This window comes from Panthera tigris, chromosome A2 (assembly GCF_018350195.1).
Source record: "Panthera tigris isolate Pti1 chromosome A2, P.tigris_Pti1_mat1.1, whole genome shotgun sequence".
Classification (NCBI taxonomy): domain Eukaryota; kingdom Metazoa; phylum Chordata; class Mammalia; order Carnivora; family Felidae; genus Panthera; species Panthera tigris.
Window position 1 is genome coordinate 133107296 of NC_056661.1, and position 22939 is coordinate 133130234.

A 22939-nucleotide genomic window follows, 5' to 3' on the forward strand; every position below is an offset into this window, starting at 1 on the left:
ATGCTTTCCTCAGCTCTGTGCCTCACAGACTCTTCCTGATCTTAGTAAACCCACTCAGCAAAATCTGAGCAGAAACTATAATTTGCACTCTACATTTGTTTTGTTTTATTTTGTTTGCCAAAGAGTGTAAAATTTGCACTGTGCTATTTGTAAACATTATCTTTCAAGATCTGCTATCATTCCACTGCTTAATTCAATATTTTATACTAAAAGAGTTAATTAAACATCTCCTTGAAGATGTTTAATTGAGTATGGCATGTCTAATAAACTTTGGATAATTTTATTTGTACGTTGATTTACAAAGAGTTTAATGATTGCATTTCCACATGTATAATATGATTATTGTTGTATCAGTATCCATCATTATCCCCTTTGAATCATGTTTTATTAATTCATTTGAAACCATTGTGTAAGAATATTTCTTTCAGTTTCTCCTTTCCTTATTTCTCCTTTTCGACTATTCAAACCACTGTTTTCAAAATTGTTCCCTACTTCCACAGTGTCAATTACTACAGTTTCTGAAAACTTCACTTATGCTATATATGTGCATCATATTTAAATGTCTCATAATTATTTTGGTTATCTAGAACTTATAACAAACCTTGTGCCATAGTCATTAAAATTAAGTTGACGCTTAAGAAACATTTTTCAGCTTGTTTCATTTTTGACATCAGCTCCAAGTTTCAGTTCAATAAAATATACTCATGCACTTAACTGTTCTACTGTTTTGTAATAAAACTGAAAAATTTTTAAATAACAATAATAATCAACATCAAAGGAATAAACAACATGGAAATTATATACACTCCACTTGTTTGATAGCTAAAAAAGACTTTTTATTCTCCAAATGGAGATCACAAAGTCGGCATATTCAAGGTAATTTCTACCAAAAAAAGGTAAAAAGATTTACTATTCATTCAAAAGCGACTTGAAAATGTAAAGCTACACTCAGATTCATCTAAAATAGTAGTAAAGCAAAATGGTCTGAATAATCTTGATAATACACCCCACATTCTGTTTCACTTTGCTTTGTTGACACTGTCTCTGAATAGGGAAGAATTGTGAAGGTTATTTTGGTATCAATGTTAAATAAAGTTTCTAGTAAATAAGTTACTAATAAGCTACCCAAGATGAATTCAAGATTACTTCATGGTTTTTTTCTCAAAATGTCTATTCCCAGTGAAACATTTTAAGACAGTATGGGAATATAATTCACATACACAAATATATAAAAAATAGATGTGTACATATGTGTGTATGTATACAGATGTATAGATAATCCAAGTCTCTACTACAACTCTATTAGTTATTACAATTGAAAACTATTACTATAAAAATTTATTGGTGGATATTTGACATCTCCTACACAAACTTTTCAAATCCAAATCTTTATTAAAAAAAAAAACAGAATAATTAGTGCTGGAAAAATAACATACACTAAAGTACTTTCTGGTGTTAATTCAGCTATGAACAGAACTCATATTTTCTTACCTTTAAAAGCCGATAACATATATATTGCAAAGATGTAAACAGAAATTAACATTTATTCATAAAATAACTTATAAAATGCAACAAAATGTTAAATCAGTCCAATTTAGTAAATATCCAAGAATATTAAACTGGAAGAGGAAATTGCTTCAGTTATCATGAACAAAAATGGTAATTTCTAAATCTTGATTAAAATAAGACATTAATAAAGTTTCAGATATATTTTACCCAAATTATAGCAAATCACAGTGCAACTACCCTAACATCCTGATATCTAACGATCATGCGAGATGAAACCATAATTATAAGCAAGCCACACATACCAAAGTAAAATAAGTATTGATTAGACTTGTCTTCAGTTTGTTTAAAGTACAGAAAATTAACCTGCCAGTTTAGTTACCTACCAGCAATGATTGGATTCTATCAGTGTTATCACCTCTATAAACAGCACCAAATTATAATCCCTCTTCCCATAACATAAGCACCATGCCAAAAGAGACAACCAAAGTAAATGATCTGATCATGAATAATGAATAGTTAGGGCTGGTTGGAATCCACTTAGTTGAGGAAAGAGAAAAGAGAAGTGGCTCATTAGGGCATTTCCTGAAACTTGGTTGGAATTTCAGTTAAGGAAGAAGAAATGACACAGCAGTTTCAAGTAGGGGGACTTCCTTTCTTTATCTGAAATATGCTACCAATTTGAGAAACAGCACTCCAACAAAAGTACTCCACAGTAATGTGGCCACAGTAAAAGCTCTCCTTGATCCCGTTATTGCCCAGTAATTAACATTTCTTCCCAGAATATACACAAGCAGTACATGGTTGTTATCAAAATGGACTAAGATCCCATATTTATTGCAACATGTAAAGTCTCATATTTAACACGTCTTCAACAAACCAACCTGCACCAATGTTCATATTTTAAAAATTGCAGTTTTGTTTAGAGTATTAATAGATTTTGAGTTTTTGCTTAAGGCAATCAAATGCCCCATATTTCATATAGTCACATTTACCTTACGTATGATTTTGTTCTCAAAATGACTCCAGGATGATTTTCATCTTGTTCAAGAATATTTTATCTTTCCTATGTAGATGGAAGATACACAGTTCAGCTTATAAGATTTCTAACAATAATATAATAATTATTATTTTTCATATTCTACTGTGATCTGTAGTTTTAAGCAACAGAAGCACTGGTTACTTATTTACTGCCCTTACAAATGAAACTTTTGAAAAGATTTCACTTTATATATTAGTTATCTGTTTGAGCTGAAAAATCTAAAGATGCAACTTTTTTCCCACACTATAATATGTAAAGAGAAAATCTGCATTTATTATATAACAGTAACACCATTTGCTTACTCTATCTAAATCTATATTTTAAAACAATATATGTAGCAAAGCATTCCCATTAATTACTGAGGTTAAATGCAAAGGTTACTGTGCTTTGAAAATTCATGCAGTTGGGGCGCCTGGGTGGCCCAGTCGGTTAAGCATCCAACTTTGGTTCAGGTCATAATCTGGTGGTCTGTGAATTCGAGCTCCGCATCAGGCTCTGTGCTGACAGCTCAGAGCCTGGAGCCTGCTTCAGATTCTGTGTCTCCGTCTCTCTCTGCCCCTCCCCTGCTTGCAATCTGTCTCTCTCTCTCAAAAATAAATAAATATTAAAAAAAAAAGAAAAGTCATGCAATTAAATTATTTATGTTTTTCAAGGAGTGGAAGTTATGTGAAAATATCTCAGCACTTTATATGTTGCTTCAAGAATGATAAAATTATTAAGAAAAAAAGTTCTCATTGTCAATAGCAAAGTTTTGAGTCATTTTACATTTTCCAATGATGTTGTCATACATTTAAATCTCCTAAGGTGATAGGAAGGAGTAAATATTTAATTGAGAGTAAAAGTCACTTAGATGAATAGAAGAAATAAAGAAACAAGATTAACAAGAAACACTGTTAAGAAAGAGAAACATTTGGGATTTTAACTCATATTGGAAACTACTTCAGACTAAATTACAGTTTAAAATACATTTTTTTGATTCAGAAGGTAAGTTTTGAAGCTGTATTACTATATGGGCATACATGTTGGCTTTGAAAAGTTGTAAATACACACATGGCTACATAGACCTAAAGAAATAGGCATCTATGTGTTTACAGTGCTTATCTCTTAAAGTGGCCCAGCAAAATAATTATGATCAAAAAAAATTATTTACCTAGAGTTTCTATACTTAATATAATAAACATGTATGTTATTTGGGCTAAAATATAGTTTTAATTTTAAAAAGTAGGTTATACATCAAAACACTTAGGGATAGCATACTACTTATGTAATACTGTATCATAAGAAATACATGTTTGGTCTTCAACCCTGGTTCCCGATTCCTGATCAGGGTGAGAGAAGCATTTTTTTTTTAATTCATACAGTCCCTCTCAACCACATATGGCTTTATGTTAATGAGGTAATTTGCTAGGCCCCTAAACAGCGTCAGGATGGGGGCTGGTTGCCAGAGGAACCAACCATGTGACTAGAAGGTTATCTTTCTAAGTCACAGATTTTATCATTTTATTCTCCTTGTTTATAACAATCAGAAACTTCCTACTGCCTACACTTTGATTCCAAATTCTCTAGAATAGCTTACAAAAGTCTTCACAACCAAATCTGCGTCTGGACTTCAAGCTTTATTAGAAACCGCCTCCTTTCCTTCTGCTTAGAATGTCTTGCTGCAAGACTCTCCTTTTTTCAAAGTCTAGATCATATCTGACCTTTCCTTGAATCTTCCTTGAAAGATAAGGAGCCCCCCCCAAAAAAAGGAAAAAAGAAAGAAAGATAAGAATTACATGTACTTGTGTGTATGTGTGAACAGATGGAATTTACACATATTTCTAGTTTAAGTGTGAATACCAATATATTTTAATACCAAATAAATTTATAAATTCAATATTAATATTTATCAAAATTCTAGTTACATTCTACTGGGTATTTCTTCTATTATTTACTAAGAATAACAAATGAAAAGCATAGGCAAAATATTTTTAAAATAAAAAATAGTAAGGAAATACTTGAAATATAAGATAATGAACACATTATAAAACTACACTAATCAAAACAGTTTATTTCTGGTATATAATAGAAAACTCAAATCTTCTACATTTTTAGAAATTTAGTATATGTTGAAAATTGTACTTCACATTAGTAGGAAATTGATGCATTTCTCAATGAATACTTTAGGGGTAAGGGACTAACACTGTGTTGAGAGAAAAAGAGGGAAATAAAAGTAGAGAGAGACCCATACCTCTACAACACCAAAAATTCAATTTTAAAATCTTAAAGATTTAAATATAAAAATTTCAAAACATCATTTAGAAAAACATGAGTGATTATTTTATAACCCACAGAGTAATGTGTCAACAAAGAATAATATTGCATATTTGATCACATAAATATTAAAACCTCTCTTAGAAAAGAAGCATTTTTTGTAATTTGACAAAATAAAAACTGGTAAAATGCTTTTTCCCCCCTATAGCTTCAAAGCATATAGTATATAGTTAATTGTCACACTGTGTTACAAATGTTTGATTATTTTTTTGTCTTCTTACCTGAAAATGTGTGTATTGTTGGATTGGATCATAAGAATTTCTTCTTTTATTAGTAGTAATATTCTGTCTTAGTTTATGATGCTGAAAGTTATGTAAAATACATATCTCTGACTTATCCTTGGCAGGGAGTAAGGATCTAGGATAGTTATACTCCCCCAAATCTATCAATCACTGTTTTCAGTCTGCCTCCAAGGAAAATTAATTCCCAGACACATCCTGCCCAAGTTTCACATAAGCAAAGTGGATTCTGTCACAGCGAGGGCACCCCTCTGACAAAATCTCCAGTGCAGGCTGTTGGAAGACAAGCTGTCATTCACTGAAATGGTAAGGGGTATATGGAAGTATAGACAACACCAACAGCATCCGCTCCAACGTTTAGAACTGGTCCTGTCACACAGCATACAGTCTATATTAAGTACTAAGTTTTAATGTTCTTTACATTAATCTTCCCATCAAAAGTAATACCATATTTATTTATTCACTCATTTGTTAATAAGCTTCTATTGAATGCCTTCAGTTGATCAGGCACTAGGATAAAAAGATACACACTTATGGTTCTTAACCCTCAAAATTACAGTCTAGTAGAATTTGGAAGATAAATTACCCATGGTTTAAAACAGTTAAAAATAGGACGTCTGGGTGGCTCAGGAGGTTGGGCATCCAACTCTTGATTTCGGCTCAGGTCATGATCCCAGGGTCGTGGGATAAAACCCTGCTGAGTGTGGAGCCCTTAGTATTCTCTTTTGCTCTCTGCCCCCTCCCCTTCTTGTGCTCCTACGCTCTCTCTCTTTCAAATAAAATAGCTAAAGACAGAAAAATTAATTTAATGGAGGAGCATTTAAAATAACAAACAAAAATGATGTAAGGAATAAAAGGATTTTTTTTTACATCTGATTTTCATAAGAAATAGGATATTTCAATAAGAAATACCATGAAAGTAGAGATTGTTTGGTGTCTAAAGTCAAACACATTTGGGGGCACCAAGGTAATCAATAACAGGTAATATCTAAGTTAAATAATGTTTGCATTAAAAATATTAGCAGATCAGGGGCGCCTGGGGCTCAGTTGGGTAAGCATCTAGCTCTTGATTTTGGCTCAAGTCATGATCTCACATTTGTAGGATCCAGCCCTCCTAGTTCTAGGCTGACAGTGCAAAGCCTGCTTGAGATTCTCAATCTCTCTCTCTCTCTCTCTCTCTCTCTCACACACACACACACACACACACTGCCCCTCCCCCACTCACACTCTGTGTCTCTCTCAAAATAAATGATTAAACATTAAAATATATTAACAGATCATATAGGGAAAAACTATCTCTTGCCAAATGGCAGCTAACACACTCTTGGAAAAGGACTCGGAAAATAATTCTACAGATAGGTAAAAAGCAGAGTAGAAGATAGTATATTAGCCCTTCGAAAAAAGAAAAACATTTATATTATTCCATAAAATAAAAAATTTTAATGGAAATTGATTTTACACCTATACACTGGGGATGTTGAAGATATTTATGGCCATAAATATGACTTTTTTCTTACCAACAAGTAGCCTAGTTAAAGACAATCATTACTCTATGGAAATTTTCCAATTTGAAAAACACTGAAGAAACTCAGCTTCTCTCTTAAAAAGGAATCAAATAAATCAAAGGAAAGATGTATTTCTCCTAAGAAGTTTGGAAATAAAGCCCAAGATCAATATTACCATAGAAAATAAGCAAACAAAATCAATTGTGAGTATGCAGAACTGAAATTTATGTCACTCATGAAGAGGAATCATGCTTTTAAAGAGATTAATTTTATAATTAAGTCACTTGGCAAATAATTGGCATTGATTATTTAAAATTCTGATTTCACTTTCAGTTTGCCGAAGTGCAAAAGTCAGAAAGTGAATATTCCATGTTTTTATATCAGAACCCCAGACTTTGCCTGAGTAGCACTTTAACAAACACCAAATATCAAATCTGATCTTGAATTCTGATATCATTTAAGAACTACAGACTAACATTTAGGAGTCAATCCCACTAAAATATGAACGTTGAAACTTATTTTTATTTCTACTCTTTCATTAGCACACTAGCAAGTATAATATTTGTAAACTTTTAAAATATAAAATTGAACTTAAGTTTTATTCTATCAAAGTTATTATGTCCTTAACAAAAGGCAACCAGGCACAAGGGCCGTGGAACACCTGTAAAATGTGCATACCATTATACAATTGAAGTATTAGTTCTTTCTTCTAAAATACTCTACATCAGGGCGCCTGGGTGGCTCATTTGGTTGAGCACCTGACTTCAGTTCAGGTCCTGATCTCATGGTCTGTGGGTGTGAGCCCCGCATCGGGCTCCTTGCTGACAGCTCCAAGCCTGGAGCCTGCTTCGGATTCTGTGTCTTCCTCGCTCTCTGCCCCTCCCCCACTCTCTCTTTCTCTCTCTCTCTCTCTCAAAAATAAACATTAAAAATAATTAAACATAATTTAAAAAATACTCTTCATCTACCTCAGTTAACTTTCAGAAATATCAAGTCATTAATCCACCAGTACCAGCAGAAGTGCATGGACTTATCATTGTTGAATGAAAATGGGTAAACTCTATCAAGAGAATCAAATGACTTTTTCAAGTTTTTCTGTCCCCAACAATTCAGTTTTGAAGAATAAGAAGTCTCTAGAAACTTTTAAGGCATTAATATAATTTAATTCTTCTATGAAGCCAAAGGCTTTAAGATTTCCCTAGAGTTTATGTCTGATCTTGATCTTGGCATACACTAGAGTATTCAACAAGAACCAGCCCTTCTGAAAATTATGAAGTAGGCAACACTTGTCTTTAATACGAACTCTCTATGTCCTTTCCCCTTTTGCCGATAGGTGCTGTGATTCCTTATTATGTTGCCCACTTTGCTGCTAAAACTAGTTTTAGAAGACTGTCTAATTAATTCATTACATACTTTATTCACTAAGGTATAAATGAGTGATAACACTTAAAATATTCTCCTTCCCCAAAGCATTTGCATTTGGAATGTAATGAATTTTAAGGTAAAGAGGGAAGATATATTCAAGTTTGTGAAGGAATTATTACAAATAAAATTCCAGAAATCAATAATATTCCATGGAGGCTGTCATCTAATCTGAGCACTGTTAGACTGAACGATGTATTATCCATAAAATAAATAAAAGCATAAAGCTTCTTTCTTTGTAATGTTAGGATGTTCCAAATGAGATGGCATGTCCCATGATTGACATTGCAACTCCCTAGAGATTGGAAAAATGACAAGTCTTTACAGTCTGCCAAAGTCATACAGTTGATCTCTGTCTGACAGGGGAGGATAGGGTATTTTGTTGAAACAAACAATTCCAAAAAGAACCAGAATGTTAAGAACAAAATGCTGTTTAAACTCTACGTGACCAGTGTGGAAAAGTGGAGAGCTCTGTTCCACACAGTTTCTAAAGGATCCTTGATAATGGAGACTCCAATTCCATATAAGCTTCCAATACCACTGAGGCAGGGAAACAAGATGTGGATAGAGGTTCTTAAAGCTTCTGCAAGAAGTGACACTCATCACTTCTGTTTATCATTCACTGACTAAAGCTATCAACGGTTAATTTAAAGGAAATTAACCTGCAATTCTCTCACATGTTGATAAGAGAGAACAGGGATTTTTGCTATTAGGGCGAAAACTGTATCATTCTCCTAATATCCTTTAACATATCAACTTTTCCCAAGGAATAACTCTTTAATGAAGGTTTGTTTTTCCATAATGTCACCTAAGAAACAAATTCAGTCCACCAGTAAAGAGCTGTGAGCTTTATTCTGAGCCATTTCACTATAAATACAAATAAGCAAAGAGAATAGGTACAAGAATAGGAGGGGGAACAGACAGACAGAGTAGTTGAAGATGATAATTCTGATCATCATGATTTGGAGAGATAAGAACTAAAATAAAGACAAACTCTATGTATGAATGTATGTATGTTTGTCAGTATTATGATGTTTGTTCTTTTTTTTTTTTTTAATTTTTTAACGTTTATTTATTTTTGAGACAGAGAGAGACAGAGCATGAACGGGGGAGGGGCAGAGAGAGGGAGACACAGAATCTGAAACAGGCTCCAGGGTCTGAGCTGTCAGCACAGAGCCCGATGCGGGGCTCGAACTCACGAACCGTGAGATCATGACCTGAGCCGAAGTCGGATGCTTAACCGACTGAGCCACCCAGGCGCCCCTATGATGTTTGTTCTTAAGATCTATGCAAAAAACACCTTCCAGAATCTATCTACAAGGGGGAAATAGTCATCTTTCAGAGAAACATAAAAATATGAGAGAGACATTTCACAAATATATATTTCACTGCAAGTAAACAAAGTTTTCCTGAGGAAACTATAATAATCGTGCTTTTTTTGAGAGAGAGGGAGAGAGAACGTGCACATGTGCATGAGAAGGGAAGAGACAGAGGGAGACAATTAGCTGACTGAGCTCATCCAGGCACCCCAAAACTGTAATAATTGACAATACACTTATGTTTAAAGGAAGAAAATTTGGAAAGGGTAATAAGATCAGAGATTTGGAAGAAGATTTTGTGGAAATATTTTTCTGCGTTTCCATTTTGAGGTATTTTTAAAATTCCTTTAGAGGTTTAAAAAAAAATCCCATGCACTCATCAATGCACATTTCTTGTTTTAATTTATAATTTTTCATTGACATTTTTAACTATATAAAACTATATTCTGACAAAGTAAAATAAGAAGAAATGGAAGGGGGGAAAGATCTAGATATGAACTGAACGAGAAGAGTAGAATAAAGCAAAGTATAAATGCTCTGTTAGACTTTTATCTCATACTCATGGTAACAAGAAATATCAATGTTATCTAAATTCACTTCAGTCAATAGATACTTCATGTTGTGGGAAAGGAAAGGAAAATGAGGCTCATAAAACTTCAGTAAGGATGTCAACAAATCCCAATAAAATGATTGCTTTGGCAGGACTAGTGTTTTTTTTAATGGATAGTATATTAGGAAATAGCCAACATGATTTGTTCTTATTTCCTAATTAAAAAATAAATATGTATATACATACCTATATGTTTGTTCACATGGGTGCCCAAGAGAGAAGCCAAAACAAATACCCAAATCATCATTTGCAAAGTCCTTTCCCTTAAATTTTTACAAGGACATAAAATCAGAAATTATAAATAGAAAGATTGATATTTTAATCTTATTTTTGTTTTACAATCACATTTCAAGCACTCCATTTTTATTTATTTTCTTACTCCAGATTAAGAATCTATTCTAATGCAGAAATTGCACAGTGTTGTGATAGTCAGCCTTGAGTGCCTGGGTCAATGGCACTGAACTCAGCAAGTACAAACATGGAGTCACATTCACAACATCTATCCACTAATATCATAGCCAACAAAAACCATCCTACACTTTCCAAACCACTTTCCCAACCCCACTATTGCCATTTGGAACCCATACAATTTAGATTAACCCACATTCGCCATATTCCATGCATGGCCTTTGCGTTTGTGAGAATATTATTATGTCAAATGGTTAAAGAATTAACATCGGGTTATTCACTTTTATTTTGACAGAGTTTAAATGACAAAAGAGATTAGATACATTGCTATGGCTTAGGAAATTCAGAATGAAATATGTTCTTATTTTGTGGAGGCTTCCCTAAAGGGAATGTTAATAATTTCCCAAGATACTTAGTATATGTAGCTTGAGCATCTATCTCCTGTTGTGAGATTTAAACAAGAAGAATCTGTTAAATCTGCTAACTGGAATATTTCCCAAGATGCAAATAACTGGGTGTGTCTAGACTAGCATGTAAAAACACTATTGCACTGGGTGTAAGCTATGTGAATTGCCTTATCTTTCCATATAACATTTGTATGTGTTACATTTCCCATACGATTGTGCTTCCTTTCATTTCTTTGATAAACTAAGGAGGAAAAGGGAGGAAGATATACGAAGGAAAAAAAAGAAATGAAAATATAAACAACGAAAATGCTAGCGAAGGTGGGTAAACTATCATAAAATCTAAGCAAAACTCTCCTCAAATATCAGTTCTAGATTCAAGCAATTTCGGGCATATGTACTGAGCACCAGAAGTTGTGCTAGGTGCTTTTGCTTGCATATATAATGGAATATTGTGGTTTAAAAAAAAAGATATACAAAGGAAAAAAAAAAAGAAATGAAAATATAAACAACGAAAATGCTAGCGAAGGTGGGTAAACTATCATAAAATCTAAGCAAAACTCTCCTCAAATATCAGTTCTAGATTCAAGTAATTTCGGGCATATGTACTGAGCACCAGAAGTTGTGCTAGGTGCTTTTGCTTGCATATATAATTGAATATTGTGGTTTAAAAAAAAAAGAGGTAATACACTTCAGAAATTAAAAAGTTAGAATATTGTAAACTTCAACCCTTTGAGAACTCCTTATGTTAAGTAAGAGAAAAAAAAGAGTTGGCAAATGTCAGTAACCATGTTGGTATATCTGAAAATCTGTGACAAGTAATGGTGTGTTCAGAAGTGATTCTTTTCTCCTGTGTATAGATCTTGCTAATCAGGGAGAAAACTGTACTTCATTGTCTGGCTTCAATTCAAAGCAGGCAAAGCTGAGCTTTTAAAAAGCCAGGAATTTCACAGGTTTTGTGTTCTCTGTTAGGCTCTCCTGTTTTGGATAACAGCTCTGAAATAAAGAGAACACACACACACACACACACACACACACACACGTATGGCTGTTGGTGACTCTAACTCCTACAAGACAGAGCTTCATGATCACATCAGATGTTTCACAAAACAAGGGGCAAGAGATGTATCTCTCACACAATATGCAGACCTACAACTGTTCACCTTCAGCTCGCAATCTGATATAAAGCTATAAATCAAGTATTAGAGAGACACAATAGGATGACAAGAAGGAACAATACTGAAAGTGGTACCTGTAACCTTAATTTTAGAGAAAAGGAAAAACAGGTAAAAGTATCAGGCACAATAGTTAGGTTTTAGATGTCTATATTATCAATTCACAGAGTATAGGTAGCAAAGTGAAAATGACATTTTAGCACAATGAGATAAATGCAATCCCACAGGTACCACTGAGAGTTGGTAGAATGGCATTCTTTTCTAGAATAGAGCCACAGAAGAACATGCTTGGTTACAAAAAATATATATATAATACAGCATATGCATTAGAAGGATTGCATTACATATGAAGAAGAAACAACTAAATGGTTTACATGGGCTCAGGGAAACATTTACAACCTATAACTTTGACAAGATGTTGATAAAAAGAAGTGATATAAGATGGACACCACCTGGTATCAAAAGTAAATCTGGAGTTGTTTGACTAGTATTATTTAATTCTGAATATTAGTTTATTTTATTTTATTTTTTCCAGCATTATTGATGAATAATGGGCTAATATAATTGTATACATTTAAGTGTACAATGTAATGGTTTGATGTACTTATATAGTGTGAAATAATTACCATGATCAAGATAGTTAACACATCCATCACCTTACAGAGTCAACTCCTTTTTTTTATAGTGAAAACACTGATGATACCCTCTGTCATCAAATTTCAAGTACACAATACCGTATCATTAGCTCTAGTCTAATTGAAAGCAGAACTTCATAGTTAAATGAACAAAGTAAAGCTCATTATTAATTTGCTAATAGTGCATCGCTACAGGAACATGAAACCTAACTAGGGACATAATAAGTAATCTGCAATGGGTTTTGTTAAAGGCAATTGCCACAAACAGATTTAGAAGCTAGAACTAAACATTTAAAAGAAACCCATCCATTCCTGAATCCAACAGAATGCAGGACACATTCAGAAGTCAGGCAGGAATGATGGAGGAAATGAATAAGAATAAGCCAATATCTAGGTCAATATGACTCTTCTCTCTAAATTTTATTAATAAATCTCATTAATTCAATGCAAAAAAGGCTGAATAAACTTCAAAATTATAAAATTAAATAGCTTATTTGGGCTTCTTTTAAAGATAATGGTTATATTTTTCAGAAATCTAAAATAAACTTCCTTTACTTAGAATAGAAGGCCATAATGTGTGAGAGAACTGATCACAAATATATGTACATTTGTTGCTAAAACTTGAATCTCTTTACTCGTTAACTCAAACTGCCTTGACTTCTCATGTTTATGCAAAACAGATTTTTTGGAGGAAAAAAGAAAGGTACTGTAACATCAGAGGAAATCATCAAAGAACTAGTGGCAACATCTTAAGGCTTTTATCAAAGTAGTAAGGGAATGCATTAAAGCAACAATATCTGAAGCTTACATGTGATGGGACTACTAAATTTAATAGTGTATCTTATGAACATATGTGTATATAATGATTTTTCTGTAAGAATACCTCATTCTGAAGCACTTCTTTTCAGAGTAATAGAACATTATTCTCTCAAGATAATTCAGAAAAAAAATCTACCAATATTTTATTAATAATAGATGCCTACACTCCACAAACAGAGGACCAAAGTTTTTGAAAAACTATATGCACTGTAAGTGAAGGTTATACAAAGGGGAATATGCTTATGAATGGAAAAGTCATTAAAAAATCCCTCATCGAATTCTTATGAGAAAATGGTAGGCTAAAACATGAATTGTTAAAACCGAGTAACAGTACATGAGGATTTAAGTAAAAATAGGCAGTTCTTATCTAGGAAATCTGGCCCAGCAAACTGTGATCAAATTTGAGAAACCTACCTACATTTATAAAAATGTGTTAAAAATAAAACATTTCTTATTTTCAAAGAAAAAGTATTAAAAACAAACATAATTTTACCTGCAAATAATAGCTAAATAGAAAAAGGAAAAGAAACCCATATGAAAATGCATGTCTAAGTATTTGAGAGTGCGACCATTTGAGATGCTACTACTGAGAAAAGTCATGGGAGGTCACCAGTGGGTTTACTCATACACTGACAAACCCAAGGTCAACTTTTCATGCATATTTGGTCTCTGTGGGGGTCATAAAAATAAACCAAACACTACTGAGTTCTTTGATTACTGAAGGAGAACATCTGGGTGGGAATGCTAATACTATGAAACGCCTCTTCTGGCTTCCATATGGGGTCTTCCTGTGAATAAGAACTACAAAGCTGCTACTACCCAACTTCTGGGACTCTCAGCTGCCATATAATGCATAATTATTTGCTTAAAAATAAAAAGGTAACCCACTCTCTAAAATTAGATCATTTAGATTTATGGAAGAATTAGCACTTAAGTCTTCCAATGAGAATAATACAAAGTTTTCCTCAGAAGTTACGAACTCAGGCCTCTAAATATGAAACATAGAGGTGTGTTGCTCCAAAGAAGACAGGAGTGGATTTTTAAAATATTGTAAGGTTTTTCTATGCATATTTTCTATTATGGCCAGAGCTGGTCTTATGGGCTACCCCACAGGCCAATAATGCATTACCCCTTCCTAACTAATATGTTAAGGGACTTGTACAAAATCTATTTAATGAAAATAAGCATTTTCTTTTAATTAGTATGGGTAGTATCTTCTTTATACTCAAAATAAGGGATTTACTACATGTTCTAAACATCAAATTCAATTATTTGGAATATTCTTGCCTTTCACAGTACTATAGACTCAGAATAGATGTAACTAACCTACACTTATTTTGTTCCAAAATCTTATCAGAATGTAAGTTTATTTTCTTCTGCCTACTCTATCAACCAAATGTTCTTCAATTTCTTTAGTTGTTGGGTTTTCCTCAGTTTTTTGAGCAACAAACATGTGGGAAGCATATTTAACAGTAGGCAATAAAGTGAATCATTGGCTCTGGTAAACAGCCAGATGCTGAGTGGCATTCTCTCCTTCAGCTTTGTGACTGCCTATACCTGCTGACTTCAGACCTCTGACAGCTGCCTGGTCTCAGGCTTGGAGGCATAATCTAGAGTTCCACTTGGAACCTGCCGACATAAGATGCAAAATACCCAACTGGGACACCCCAGCATCCATGAAGGGTTTCTCTTTTCCTAAGTTTTTTTTTACATTTATTTATTTTTGATAGAGAGAGACAGAGCACAAGTGGGGGAGCGACAGAGAGAGAAGGAGACACAGAATCCAAAGCAGGCTCCATGCTCTGAGATGTCAGCACAGAGCCCGATGCAGGGCTCGAACTCACCAGCCGTGAGATCATGACCTGAGCCGGTCAGACGCTTAACCGACTGAGCCACCCAGGTGGCCCAGGGTTTCTCTTTTTCAAATTTATTTCCACTGAGCAACAGTGGCTACTTCAGTGGAAGAGAAACCAAATTAGATTTTACCAGTTATGTAAGGAACTGCATGGAAGAAACCTGAGCAAATTAGCACTCTTTAGCCAATGTATCCCAGTGTTGTTGTAGCGCTGCCTAAAAATTGGCACCATATGATGCCATGAATCTGGCTGGATCTTTAATCTAACACAGGAATCAAAAATAAAAGGAATAGTTGAGCTTCTAGTAATTTCTGTGAAAATATCTCTTCCTTGTTTCATAAGTTCAAAGAGAATGGAAATCATTTTCAGCTTAATCACCATTGAACACTACCAACAAAACTTAGTGCACAACATACAATTAGTGCTTAATAGCTCTCTAATGACTAAATTAAATTGACAAACATATTGATGATATTCCCTGCACTTTAAGTGCAGCTACAATCATCCTGTCTTGTTCCAGAAAGATGTAAATACAAAAAAAAAAAGAGAGAGAGAGAGAGAGAGACAAAGGATCTGGGGCAAAATCACACTGTGATTTACATTTTGAAGTTGTGAAATCCTATATAATCAAAGGATTATATAATCTTTTGAATTTATGCCTTGAACCTTCATATGGGGAAAACCACTTCATTATAATAAAAACAAAAATGAACACTTATAAAGTGCTTATAGTATCTCAGTAATCATATTAAAAACGACACAAATATGGAAAAAGTTGAACAATCCTATGAGGAGGTACTAATAATGCCCATAAGACAGATGAGAAAATTGAGGCGTAGAGTTGAAGTAAGAAAGTCACACTGGAGGCAAAATTTAAGTTCAGGAGGTCTGGCTCAAGTTGAGCTCTTAACATCATAAAACATTACCCCTAGTGATGAGATATTTTAGGTACTTCTCAGACTAAACTCATATAAGTAGTCCAAAAGGAATCGCTCTTCTACAGAACTGGAGTAAATGGTATTATTTTGTATTAATACACACCTGATAACAGTCACATCCATGGTATTTTATATTCAGGTGCATGTGTATGTATATTGATCTACATTAGTATAGTCTAGATAAGAAGGAACAGAAAAAGGAACCGTATTAATAATAGTAAAAATAATTGATACCCTTACTGAATATTTACTAGACACTGTGATTAGCATTTTTCATGCATTATTGGTTTAATTCTTCCCCAAATTTTGGGTAGTTGCTACTATTTATCATCTATTTAATCCATATTATAAAACTAGGACTAGGAAAATTAACCTTTTGGTATGTCAGGTGCTCTTTAAAGCCTCATGCAAAGTATCTGGGCTGTGAGAGGAAGGGAGGAGCCAAGTGCTGTGTCCTAAGGAACTGTCCTGAGGATGGGGTTGCCATTTCCTGAGATGGGTTAATCTGCTAGAGAAATTAGCAGTGTGTTTTGGGACTTGTTAACTTTGAGGTGCCTATTAGATAATAAATGCAAACATACAGGAGGAGAGTAGATGCAGTGCATAAATGGGAGGACTGGTCATGGTAGGGGCACCAAGAGTCCATTCAGAATGGAGGGAGAGAAGCCAGGGGGTGTGGACAGACTCAGAGAGCTTGGAAACATGGGTGTGAGAGTTTGGGGAAGTTCTCTTCTGATGGTTCACATTTCTTTGGTGAAGTAGAATATAAGAGTGGGGAGAGTCATTCAAGGTAGGTGAGAAAGGAGAGATTTGAAGCAGAGATGGAATGAATCTCGGAAATGTAATTGGATTTCTGGAAAACCAGAAAAAAAAATGAAATTCACAGTTATTAACTTAAAGTGAAACCAGACAGCCTGTTTGGGTTTTTTTCCTGTCTACTTTCTATGGGCATGTCCAGAATACAGTTGGATTTAAATAGAATTGACGTTTTGGTAGACAAGAAAAGTGAAGGAATAGATGGACAAAGAATTTGAGAGTGTGAACAAAGGCATTTTGACATTGCCAATGATGATAATGTTAATAATGGTGACAATAACAACAAAACTAACCCTACAGTGTAGACTATGTACCAAGAAGGAAGTGTTCTGAGTATATTATATAAATTATTTTTTCTTCACAATAACCTTATGTTGCATGTATAACTGTTATCATTTCTCTTTTATAAATAACCTGAAACAGAAGCAGAAAATTAAGTAAATCATTGGAGGTTATAGCTAATAAATGGTGAAGGCAGGGTTTAAGCCTTTTTATTCCAGGTAGTCCAGCTCTATATAACAGTAATTCTATACTGCCATGAAGAACTGTGGAATCTATTGAATAAGGAGAGAATTACAGTCATAAAGGATAAAGACAATGAAATGGTGGAAGGATCAATGGGGTGTAGGTCCCAGTGGAGTAAAAAATAATAATAATAATAATAATAATAATAATAATACTGTATTTGGGTGTCTTCAATGATATGAAATTAAAAAAAAATGTGTTAGTTGGTGATGAAATTCATGGAATTAAAGATCATGAAAGATGTGCCTGTATTTGTAATAATGTCTAGAATATAATCATGTAAAAGGATGGTTAACATAATAAAGTCCAAGACTCCTTGGAGGAAAACAGATCAAGAAATTAGAACACCAAAATATTAAAGATATTACCCATACAGGTATTGAAATGACCAAGACAAAATCAGTTTTAGAAAGAATGAGACAGATCTGGACCTGAGAATGAAGAGGATCAATACTTAGGTGATGATTAGTGGATGGGGCTGCCTGATGTAGCAAATAAAAATACAGGATGCCCAGATACATTTTAATTTCACACAAAACTGATTTTTTTTTTTAGTGTGAGCATGTCCCAAATGTATGTATGTGTGGGTCGTACATATGCCGGAAAAAAAAAATGTATTGTTCATCTGACCCTCAAATATAGTCGGACATCATATATCTTATCTGGCAAGCCTACTAACGGAGCCAGCATCTGAATTCAGATTTGTCCTACTCACAGATTAAGTTCCTAAACTTGATATAATATATCTTTATCATTAGTATAAATTTAAGCAAGTAAAGTAATAAGTTTTACCAAGTCAAAATTATATTCCTAGTTTGCTAAATTAGAGTAAATTTCATTCTATGATCTTACAATATTATATTCATATGAATATACAAATGTATATGGCATTTTATGAAAGAAAAGTATTTATATTTTAAAAGCACAAACTGTGATCTAAAATTTTTTATCACTAGTTATATGTGTAATTAGATATCAATGGGCAGGCTCCCTGATCATCTATGTTGTTAATTCAGTTTACCAAGTAAGTCCAATTATGATGACAGGAAAATAGCTATGCATTATCACAAATCATCTTTCATCTCTGACATAAATGGGAAAAGATTCCTCTCAGCAATTCCATAGTTACATTTAAAACAAATTTAGCATTGTGTTTGAAGTTGTGCTTTTAAAAGCAATAGGCCCCACAGTTTGGAATCAATGCTACAGTAATGTCTGTCATTTAAATATGGCTTTTTTTTCCCAATGCTATTTCATGCTATTTCATCTTTAATTTTAATCCTTACTTAATTATGTAGATATTATCAAAAAAGATAGAAATATGTATGTATAAAAAAGAATAGAAATATAATTCCAAATGAATTAAACATACAAATATTTTGTAATATTTGTTATGTAGTGATTTTATAGTCTATTCAGACTTCTTTAGTGTTTTCATATTACGAGCTTTCCCTGCAAAATATGTAAGAAACATAGGAAATATACATGAACTAAATACTGCAAAACCATTTGTAATATTTTATAAAATAAAATGTAAAACTCTTAAAGAGATCTTATACAAAATGTTGATTTTTCAAAGTAATATTATATACATGATATCCCAAAGATTTCACCATTCTGTGAAGAATATAGAACAGCTGTAGTAATATCTGTTTTGCAAATAAGAATACCAATAATAAACAGAAAGCTTAAAATATGACAAACTAATCAATTGGAAGTTTCATTCAAGGACCAGATATTTCTATTATTGTTTCTGTGATCTTTTTACTACATAACCTACATTCCTAGGTGCTTCTATTCAGTACATATTGTACCATATTGTTTCTGTTTTCATTGATATTCTAATTAACAGCTATTAAAGATTACTTTATAATTATTTTTTTAATTTTTTTTCTTAATGTTTTTATTTATTTTTGAGACAGAGAGAGACAGAGCATGAGCAGGGAAGGGGCAGAGAGAGAGGGGAGACACAGAATTGGAAGCAGGCTCCAGGTTCTGAGCCATCAGCACAGAGCCCAATGCGGGGCTCGAACTCACAGACTGTGAGATCATGACCTGGGCCGAAGTCAGATGCTCAACCGACTGAGCCACCCAGGCGCCCCTAGATTACTTTATAATTATTGCTAGCACATTGCTAAACCTCATTAAAACAGTAATAGAAATATTGTTAGGAAAGTATAAACTGAATGTTCCTGCAGCTGACAAAGACAAAGAAACAGGCACTGGACTTAGCCTCCTAACAGAAACAACCAAAAAATGACCAAAAAAAAAAAAAATTTGATAAAACAACTTTCAGGAGACTGGACATGAGTCAGTAAGAGAATGATCCCTGAGAGACAGGAGACATTTAAGAAAAAAGTAAGTGCATTTCCCTAATTTACTGCTATGAGAGTTCCCAGGTTGTGGTGCAGAGAAAGTCAACCCAGGTACACGCTGGCAGACTCAATGAGTGGAGAAAACAGAAATGAGGATATGGGGAGGCATAGGTGGCTAGAGTTCTCTAGACAATGTCTGGGGAGAAACGAGCTGTACAGAGAAAGAACTCCAGGTATCTGCAGGTATCCCTCTCAAAGTATTCAGCCAAGTACTGATCTGTGCATTTATGTCAGAAAAATAACCCAACCCAACCCAAACCAAACCAAAGCAAAAACAAACCCAACTGAAGTGATTAGAGATAGCAGCCATTCTGGAAAGCATGATTCACAGGCTTTGGGTAGAGAACCCAGAAAGATCCTGCCTCAATTATGAGGATACTTAACCCTGGGTCTAGCACTGCTCAGGTCCTACTCAAAAGAAAACTTTGAAACATTAACCCAAAATTTTCAATTTCTTTCCAAGTCACTAAATTGTGTCCCAGAAAAAGTTTAAAAATATTTATAAGAATACAAAACTATCGGGGTGCCTGAGTGACTCAGTTGTTTAAACGTCCGACTTCAGCTCAGGTCACTATTTCAGGGTTCATGGGTTCCAGTCCCGCCTCAGGCTCTGTGCTGACAGCTCAGAGCCTGGAGCCTGCTTCAGATTCTGCATTTCCCTCTCTCTCTGCCCTTCTCTCTCTCTCTCTCTCTCTCTCTCTCTCTCAAAAATAAACAAGCATTAAAAAAAAGAATACAAAAATATTCAGCATCCAATAAGGTAAAATTGACAATGTCTGGCATCTGTTAAAAAATTATCAAAGATGCGAAGATCAGGAAAATACAACCCATGAGAGAAAAATCAATCAAGAAAAATCAATCAATCTTCAAGAATTAGAAGAAAGCCTCATTAAAACATTATTATAACTATTGTAAATTTGAAAAATTATGTAAAGTTGTAGAAGACATAAAAAAGACTCAAAATGAACTTCTAGAGATGAAAACAACAGTCTGTGAGATGCAAACCGTGCTGGATTAGAATCACAGCAGATTAGACACTGCTGAGAAAAAGAGGTTAGGAAGCTTAAAGTCCTAACGAAACAATCTAAAAGGAGACACAGAGTAAAACAAGAATGACAACAACAATAAAAATGAACACAATGTCAGTTAGCTGCATGGCAACTTCAAGTAGACTGAAATATGTGCAATTGTAGTCCCCAAGGTTAAGAAGAGAGAGAGAATAGAAAAAAATATTGGGAAAAATAATGACCCCAAACTTTTCAAACATGATAAAAACTGTAAACCCATGGATCCAAGAATCTCAATTAACCCCAAGCCCTATATATCATGGCATATCATTACTAAATTGTTCAAAGTCAGTGCTAAAGACAAAATCTTAAAAATAGAGAAGAAAAACATGTTATGTACCGAGGAACAAAGATAAAGATGACAGCAGATTTCTGTCACTGAAGTCAGTAAAATAGCATCATTAAGGTATTAAAAGATACAAATGATAAACCTAGATTTCTAAACTCAACAAAAATATCTTTTGAAAATGAAGGTGAAATACTGTTCCAGACATACAAAATCTGAAAGAATTCATCACCAGAAAATCCATAGTTTAAGAAATGTTAAAGGAAAAAGGGGACTACAAACAGTATTTTATGGGCAAATATATAAGATTTGTTTTTCTATTTAAATTTCTCTAAAAGATTATTGACTATTTAAACAAAAATTATAACATACAAAGCAAGGTGTAGAATATATATAAAAGTAAAATTAATGAAAAACAGCACAAGAATGGGGAGAGAAGAAATAGAAATCTACCATTATAAGTTTCTATTAGTACACATAAAATGGTATATCAACTGAACTCTGATAAGTCAAAGATATAAACTATAAACCCTAAAGTAACAATTAAAATAAATAAACAGAATTATAATGAATAACTCAATAAAAAAGATAAAATGAAGTCATAAACACTGTTTGTATAATTTGATTATTCTAAAAAAAAGTCAGAAAAAGAGGAAAAGGAGAACAAAAAAATGGATGGAAAAAAGAAAACAAATATTAAGATGATAGATTTAAATGATGCAAATTAATAATTACTAATCTACATTAAATGTAAATGGTCTTATTACCTAGATTCACAGGCAAAGATTATAAGATTGCAATATTTAAGACCCGGGGCGCCTGGGTGGCTCTGTCGGTTAAGCATCCAGCTTCGGCTTGAGTCATGATCTCCCAATCTTGTGAGTTCTGGCCCCACGTGGGACTCTGTGCTGACAGCTCAGAGACTGGACCTAACTTTGGATTCTGTGTCTCCCTCTCTCTCTGCCCCTCACTCTCTCTCTCTCTCTCTCTCTCTCTCTCCCTCAAAAATAAAAAACATCAAAAAAAATTTTAATTAAAAAAAAGTAAGATCCAATTGTATGCTCCTTACAAGAAATACCTTTTAAATATAAAGCAAAATCCTTTAAAAATGAGAGAATGGAAAAAGCCATATTATACTGACACTAGTCAAAAGAAAATTAATACCAGTTGAAGTAGGTTTCTGAGCAAAGAATATTAGCAACTATAAAGAAGTCTATTTCACAATAAGGAAAGTTTCAAGGACATAATGATTTTAAGCAGTTCCTTTTTTTTTTAATGTTTATTTTTTGAGAGACAGAGAGAGAGAGAGTGCAAGTGGGAGAGGGGCAGAGAGAGAGAGAGGGAGACACAGAATCTGAAGCAGGCTCCAGTCTCTGAGCTGTCAGCACAGAGCCCGATGCAGGGCTTGAACTCACAGACCAGGAAGGAGATCATGACCTGAGCCGAAGTCTGATGTTTAACCAACTGAGCCACCTAGGCTCCCCGAGGACATAATGATTTTAAACAGTCATGCAACTAATGACAAATTCAAAATATGTGAAGCAAAAACTGATAGAACTACAATAAGAAATGGAAAATATTGAAATCTTGGGGATTTTAATAGCTCTTTCTCAATAATTGGTAGAAGACAGAAAATCATGAAGAATATAGAAGTCTTAAATAACATTATCAACCATCTT

The 22939-nt window shown here is 33.7% G+C and overlaps 1 protein-coding gene across 2 annotated transcripts in view; it reads right to left on the reverse strand.

The window, feature by feature from the left end:
• The window catches only part of TFEC (transcription factor EC), a 139183-nt gene that overhangs the window by 72992 nt on the left and 43252 nt on the right, over positions 1 to 22939 (reverse strand). Inside the window, exon 1 of one of the 2 annotated variants that reach the window (XM_007089154.3) lies at positions 1893 to 1978. The exons of the other annotated variant lie outside the window; for it this stretch is intronic. The gene's annotated coding sequence lies outside the window, so the exon portion shown is untranslated. Of the gene's footprint in view, positions 1 to 1892; positions 1979 to 22939 lie in introns of those variants that run through there. 2 annotated transcript variants of the gene reach the window in all.